Source organism: Diadema antillarum, unplaced genomic scaffold (assembly GCF_040938485.1).
Source record: "Diadema antillarum isolate AM-2024a unplaced genomic scaffold, OU_Dant_1.0 seq00000501_RagTag, whole genome shotgun sequence".
NCBI lineage: Eukaryota > Metazoa > Echinodermata > Echinoidea > Diadematoida > Diadematidae > Diadema > Diadema antillarum.
In genome coordinates, this window is record NW_027271458.1 from 808,754 (window position 1) to 816,520 (window position 7,767).

At 35.8% G+C, this 7,767-nt stretch overlaps 1 long non-coding RNA gene across 1 annotated transcript; it reads left to right on the forward strand.

Moving 5' to 3' along the window:
* Positions 1–316: 316 nt before the first annotated feature.
* Positions 317–2,232, forward strand: LOC139733849 (uncharacterized). Its single transcript, XR_011711125.1, has 3 exons — positions 317–390; positions 1,003–1,054; positions 2,124–2,232. It is a non-coding gene; the product is annotated as an uncharacterized lncRNA (long non-coding RNA).
* Positions 2,233–7,767: the final 5,535 nt, after the last annotated feature.

Consider the following 7,767-nt stretch of genomic DNA (forward strand, 5'->3'; position numbering starts at 1 on the left):
ATTTCGGACGTTTCCATTCTTCCAAAGAAATGAAAAACACGCTTAATTTTGTCATGCTTGAAACAGAGAGAAACTATCTTTCCTTGAATTAGAGAGCCAATATTGAAAACAAAGGTCATAGAGATAGCCTTGAAAATCAAAACCTCCATCGAAAGCAAAACCTTAAATCACCACAATCCTGTGGACTATAGATGTTATTAGAAAATTTTCTTGGTATTTGTACACGGCGTCAAATTCCTCATCTTTCCTTTGTCGTATATGAAGAATTACTAATTCTTTCTTTTGTCCCTCCCCCCCCCCCCTCTCTTTTTCTCAGTATACTGGCGCACCATTGAATATCTCAAAGCGGAGTCAAATAAACACGCATCTGCGACCGTATCATTTCATCGAGTAAGTTTCATTTTGAATGAAGATAGCAGGAGTATAGGCCTACAATGATTTTGACTTTATGTATTATGTTCATTGTAAAACGAGACGATTTTGTCCGTAAACTTGCATCATACTGTGTGTTAAGATTTTGGTCAGATAAGAGTCGGGCAAAACCTACGCAAATATTTTTGTGATGTCATATCCGTCAGTGTATGATTTAGGAAGGAAATGTTGACAATGGTTGATGAAATCTGATCAGGCAAATGAAGTGGTCCTTGAATCTTGTTAGTATTATCGTCATCAGTAGTGCTCGGGTTACGTTAAGGCGGTATCATTGTAAATGACATAAAAGGGCTTATATAGACCAGGATGGTGAAAAACTTGGCAATAATAAATGCGTGGCATAGTATGATGAAGGATAGGAGGGCAATAACATTAAGTTTCGTTTCGAGTTACGTTTTACTTCATTATACTTAAAACTCATGCTGAAGTTTGTTGTTCACGATTTTTGTTATGTAAGTATTAGAGAATCAGTGACTTCAATTATCTACAGTTTCTTTGACATTTTTTTTATACGTTTTAATCTACGTTTGTGTATGATATTCTTTCTGACCATTTTCTTGTCTTTTTCAGCTTCTATAGGCATGTACCTGAGGCCTATGTACCTCTCGTTTGGATGAACGAGGTATATTCTTAAAGGGATCGTACAGTTTTGGTTGAGACCTAATTTCAGGTTTCTAAATTTTTTTTTGGTGAGATAATGGGAAACCTCTAATGAAATATGAAAGAGCATGTACTATGAGGAAATCAACGTTTATTTGATGAAAATTGGTTTTGAAATTGCTGAGATATTTAAAAAAAAGCGATTCTAATAAAGTGTGGGACCCACACTTTATTACGATCACTTTGTTTTCCTTTGTTTTTGGATGTTTAAGTCATTCCAAACCTGATTATCATCAAATAAACTTCGAATTCCTCTTAAAATGGTATGCTCTGTACTATATCATAAGTGTTTTCTTGGTATCACACAAAATTTTAAAAGCCCAAGTCTCATCTCCACCAATACTGTACCATCCCTTTAAGATAATGATTATCATACGATCTTTTCAAGTGTCCACTTTCATTCCATCCATACACACTAGATTGTTCATATTATTTAACTCAGAATTGTTACAAACACAAATTAGCACACTTCCTCATTGAAACCCACACGCATACCACCCACACACACACACACAAACATGACAGAATGTACACTTTTCAGAGCGTAATGTAAGATACAGACGCACACCTTTCCACAGCTTAATTACAATTTTTATCGTGATCACAAAAACATATAGTGGAGTCCACATCTCTCGTTCACCTGTGCTTTAGCTGGCTTTTCGTTCAGAACGGAGATACATGTATTTCTGTACTGTGTGGATTCGTTTTAAATGACTTTTCTAGGGTCATGGTTCGATTGAAACATTTCTATAACTTTCAGTAATTCCATTACATGAAGAACAACACAGACGAATCGAACTGTGAAAAGAAAAGAAAATGGAATGTGGAGCTTTCACATGTTTCAACAAAACAAAACACCCATATACTCCAGTTCGGTGTAAATGAGATACGGAGATAAACCATTGCCATCCTTCATCCTGTTTATGCATAATAAGGATATTAATCTATACATGGAACATAGAGTAGAGTAGGCCTACCAACACTTCAGCTGTCAAACTAGATGTATCTGGATTTTCTCCTTGAAATCGCAGAGAAGTGAAGTTACCAAGGAAGCAGCCCAACAAATTCGTAACCAGCTTCGGGTTCCCCTGGCTGTAGGAAAGTACGGTCCTTGGTCAGTTTTAGCTCTTGGGCTGTTCGTAGTCTTGCTCGCAGTCGTCTGTCTGGGCTGTCTGTGGCGGAAAGATAAGGAGTCGCTACACGTCCAAGGAAATGAAAATGCAAACGTAAGTATCAACTTCACGTCTGTTTACTCCTTTATGGTGCATGAGCAGAATCTTTTTGTCGGACTTGAAAAAGGCAAAACAGGTATAGTCTCCGATCAATCCGATAAGTAAAACCAGACAAGCGAGACCACTCTACACGAGTATAATCATTATGCTGTCATGGTGTCTGTACTATACAACTTGCAAACTCATTTATTCATTTTTTATCAAGAAACTTCTTTCCTGATGTCATGTCAATATACTAGTACATCTATGAAGCAAATAATGATCAATCACAAGACATTTACCATCAAGGACTTGACGTCTTTAAAAGGTCTTCGGAGGTAAAAGGTCATAACTCTAGTCAGCTAACAATATCGATTTCCACCCACAATAATTATCAATGATTGCAGAATCACCATCATCACTGTTTGTTTCTGAATACATGCAACTTTTAAGAGCGATATAACGGAAGTAATTTTGATATGTCATTGTATTTTGTAGGGGTGTCAAAAAAAATCGCATGCATGGTTGTACAGGAAATTCACAGACAAGTCAGGCAGGTCCTAAAAAATGCATTGATATTCTAAACGAGACAGGATCATAGAGAACCATATTCATGTCGCCATCGCTTTGTCAAATTTTCGAATTTCAAAATAATTCGTTTTTTTGTTTACTGTCCGTTGATAAGTGCATCGACTATGAAACTGGCATTACGATAACGTATTAGTTACATCAAGTATCTCTTATTAATAGTTACATCACTTGCATTGCCTTAAAATTTTGTGATTTTTCTCCCCTCATCTACAGTACGAGCATAATGCAAGTGAAAGCGGGAGACTTCTGATGTGATCTGAAATTTGGGACAACTCGGAGATCAGTACTATTATATAGAATGGATGAGGCGAAGTTTGACTGTCTCTACTCGAATAGGGATGGTCCCATGCTCAAGAGTTTCTTAAATTGAAGAAGTGCAATAAAACGCTTAATGTAGATGAATCTAACTGGACAGATTTTAGAAATCCAGGGAGTCTTGTACTTGTGTTCGCTGTCACAGCATGCACATGACTTTGTCTGTACCGCATGAATCACTTATATATGATGGAAAAAAAAAACCACGGTAAAATGAAACCAAAAGTACTTAATTGTTAATGGAGCGAGGAGATCAGTAATGAGGTGATTTGGAAAGAGACAACTCAATCAAGTTATAAGTGTCTTTACTATACAGAGGTGTAAATGACATAATCCTGTATGCACTTACCTAAGAGGATATAATGTTATAACAGGTTACTGTTTTAATGAAACGAGTGAAATCATTGACAACTCTATTATGAAATGCGTGATGATGCATGATGTTGGAGATTATAGTAGAGATTTGGCAGTTCATTGATATGTGTAACATTTTTCAGTGCACATCTACATGATCAATAATGTGGCTGCTAATTTTCGACGATTTTTCTTTATTCAAGGCAATAATAAGGGGATATTTTCAGATTCTACAGTAAAGTATGGAGGACTTGCTTTGTGCAGTAAACTATTATGTGAAATAGTATCATTAATTTATCATGAATTTATGATTAATTATTGTATCCATCGACCTATATCGTTGTTACGAAGCGCAAGCAGGCGATGATAAGAATTCAGATGTAATTGATTCTGAGGAATAATGATTCTAGAGCATGCACCGCACGGTTTGCAAAAGAGATTTTTATTTATGAAAAATCATTAAGCAACGTGTTATTATACCCATTGACACCATCAATGTGTGAAAGGAATACCAATCCTCGACTAACATTTGTATGAAGGGTTTGCTCAATCTATATTTCCCACAAATTCATTATTTTCCTTATATTGTGACAATTACAGTAACGACACTTAGTTGTTTTGCCAGAAATCCTCCTAATTTCACGTGAACGAAGCTGTTGGTATGAGCGTGTGGAGGAGGTTGTAAGTGTGTATTAATAAAACTCAACTTATTATGAGACAAAATAGCTTGAGCTTCTGATTAGATGAGATAAATCCCAAGAATGGTGATGAGAAGTACGAAAATCACTTTGCTTTGCTTCGATTTATGATGTCAAAGCTCCCAGTTTGTCGAAATTAGGGAAGGGACATGCATGGACCGCAATGAGTCATGCTAACATACCTTGATTCGAACCGGAGATATCTTGCAGTTATGAACAAACCATTTCTAATCTGTACTAATTTTTCCTGTAAAGTGTTGAAGAATAGAAAGATTGTTTCAAGGAATATTCCTATGTATCTACTCTTTGAACTCATTGCTTGGTATAGGCATGCAGTTTGCGTTTCAATTATAAACGGCTCGCTTCGATGGTACAGTGTAATAGACCAATGGACATTTCTTGGATATACTTTAATTGCACGGTTGACGGGTATTTTGCAGGACTCTCAAAAGCCCATTTGAGGGCTCTACCATGAAGTCATCTTTTGGTTGCCTTTGGCAACAAAATAGATTCTCATAACAACATCTAAATAGCCATGCGGAGAGTGTGATTTTTAATCACAGGAAGTACGCAGGGGTTGCAGAAACGTTTGTTTGTTTGTTGTTCTATTTGTGTTCGAGAAGCTGATCCGCCGAGGAGGGTGGTACCTGGACTACCTAGAGGAGTCGAGGGAGCACCCCACCACATACACACATCAGGATGAAAGTTCTTGATCGACATTGTTTCATTTTTTAATAGCAAAAATGGGGTGGGGGTGGAAGGACTGCAACACCCAGCCACCTCATATACGTTTTAATTTCATGCAAGTCCTAGATTCAAAGACGTCCATGCGATGTTTGAAGACTACCGATATTGCCATAATGTCGCGACACATAACAAACTGAAATGAAAGGCAATGTACTTAAACCTATACCTTGAGCTTGCCACTATATATTGTAATCAGGTAGACAAAAATTTGTGAACATTGAGCCGAGTGAGAACGCATCTCACGCTCTATGGCTATTATAGCCATCTTATGAACAAGTATTACAGTTGTAGTGTATATACATATACACACACATATATATATATATATATATATATATATATATACATATATACATACAGTCACATACATATACTTATATCTATTTTTTTAATCTTTTTTATCTTTTTAGCAGAACTGAAATTGTAGGCCTACATCATGCATGTATAAGAGCAGAAACGTGTTTTGTTTTTTTTCTGTGTACACATTTCGATTTTAAATATGTAAAGTGTTTATATGTATCACAGGAGGCGATAAGTAATTTTAGAAGAGCAAACCTCATATATGTTTTGGAAGTTTATTGATGTATGTGCGTATGTATAAGTTGTATGCAATTATAGTTGTCATTACCATGAATGGATGCGCATTTCTGCGTTGTCTGATTAAGCTAATAAAATGCAACAATGACACTGATATGTAATGTGTTTATGGTCATTTTATATCGTGTATTCACATTTAGTATACAGGAGGAACATTGTTCAGTCTGAGATAAGACAAATCTTTTGTTCCCCTCATTTTCTAAGTTAACCCGGTCGCTGTCGCTTGCTCATTGGGACCAGGCAGTGTTTTCTATAGAAATTGATCACTACTACAAGTTGTATATAGATCATGATTTACTGCATGACGTATAACTGTGGAGTGTATACATTTCTATGTATTGATACTGAACCTATTAAGTCTATACTGATTATTGCTTAACCTTTTGCTCACCACGAAGGGCTATTACAATTCTATCTTTCAGTAAGTTGGTCATGATGAAGACAACATTTTCTCCACTTTCTAGATTACAACTCTACTGAAATTGTGATAGACTTCCACTACACTTTAATGTTTAAAATATCATTTTTGTAATGTTTCTTGCTACCACTACATATACACGTTTGATTTTACGAACAAGCAAAATAGAAATGTTAAAAATAACACCATAAATTTATACACATCTCACCATGAGAGGTCCTTAGGGAGTTATGCAAGAATTAAATTAATGATACCATTCGTATCACTTTCGTTACGAGAGTTTAAGAGGACGACAGCCATCTCACACATGTCACGTTTAAGAATGAGGAGTACGTGTATATTTATTTTAGACTCGAGTATTATCCCACTATTTTTTACTATAGATGCCAGTGATATTAGGAGGTTGTATTTTGAGAACTCTCTTGTTTTATATATACTACAATTTTATCTCTCATCTTTACCTTCCCAACTCCGCTTTACATCAATCGCTTTCCTGTGGGTTGAAACCTGTCATAGAAACATACATACTCTATATAGTGTAGATTATGAATAATCTATCATTTAAGGTGAAATCCCAATTGATTTTCAAGTTGACTACCGTAGTCCTAGTATAACGCCAAACAAACTGACAATTGAAGGTGTTTTTTTAAAATCACAATCCCAAGAAGGAAGAAATAGGCAATGTGATTTTGAAGAGAGTATGTATAAGCAAAATAGTGCAGGCATTAGTCTGAACCATAGTAATCAGACAAGGCAAAAAAGGATCACAGCTAATAAAATAACCCTCCCACCGTAATTAGTCTGTGCATAAAGAATGGAGCTTTCATCAATTATTTTATATCAAGAATAATCAGCAACGATCACCATAGTCATAAGTCACCATTACTAAATCAATATAACTTTAGAGCAATCTTTTTGATGCTTTGCTTTGTTTGTTTGTTTTTTGCTTGAATTTCATTCATCTTTAAAAGTTAGATTTGTGTGCAAGCAGATGGAAAACTTGTCAGAGCGTGTATTACCTCGTCTCATTTCTATGTGTAGGCGTGTGATTTGACCAATAAACTACCGCAAGTTCATTAACAACTTGATGAAATATATAAAGCGAACTTCGAAATTCCCGGTATTCCTCTTTATTTCAAGCGCGCTATAGTTTGGAATTATATAGGCCTATACATGATATAGCGCTGTATATACGAAATTACACACACAAATACACTCACACACACACAAACACACATACACACACACACACACACACACACACATATATATATATATATATATATATATATATATATATATGTCAAAAAAAGATCTGCGTCGAGCCCCCCACCCCCCCCCCCCTCCCCCCGGGTTCCGTCGGTCATGAAGTGCATGGGCTTGAATAAATGCATGAAATTGGTGATCCAAATCTAAAAAAAGAATCGTGAACAATTGGTTCCTATATATGTTTCGTTCTTGTAATTGTTTTTGACGCAGATCTTTTTTTTTTGACATATATATATATATATATATATATATATATATATATATATATATATATATATATATATATATATAAAGGGGGGGGCTCTACTCCCCCCCCCCCCCCCCGGCGCTCTTTTTTTTTTTTTTTTGCACCACACAAAGGAATACATCGGTGTTTTTACCCCGGAAGTGCGTAAGTGCATGGCACTAGAAAGAAAGTTGCGCTGAAGACCTTTTTTTTCAGAAAGATGAGCTGAAGACTTTCTTTTTCTTTTTT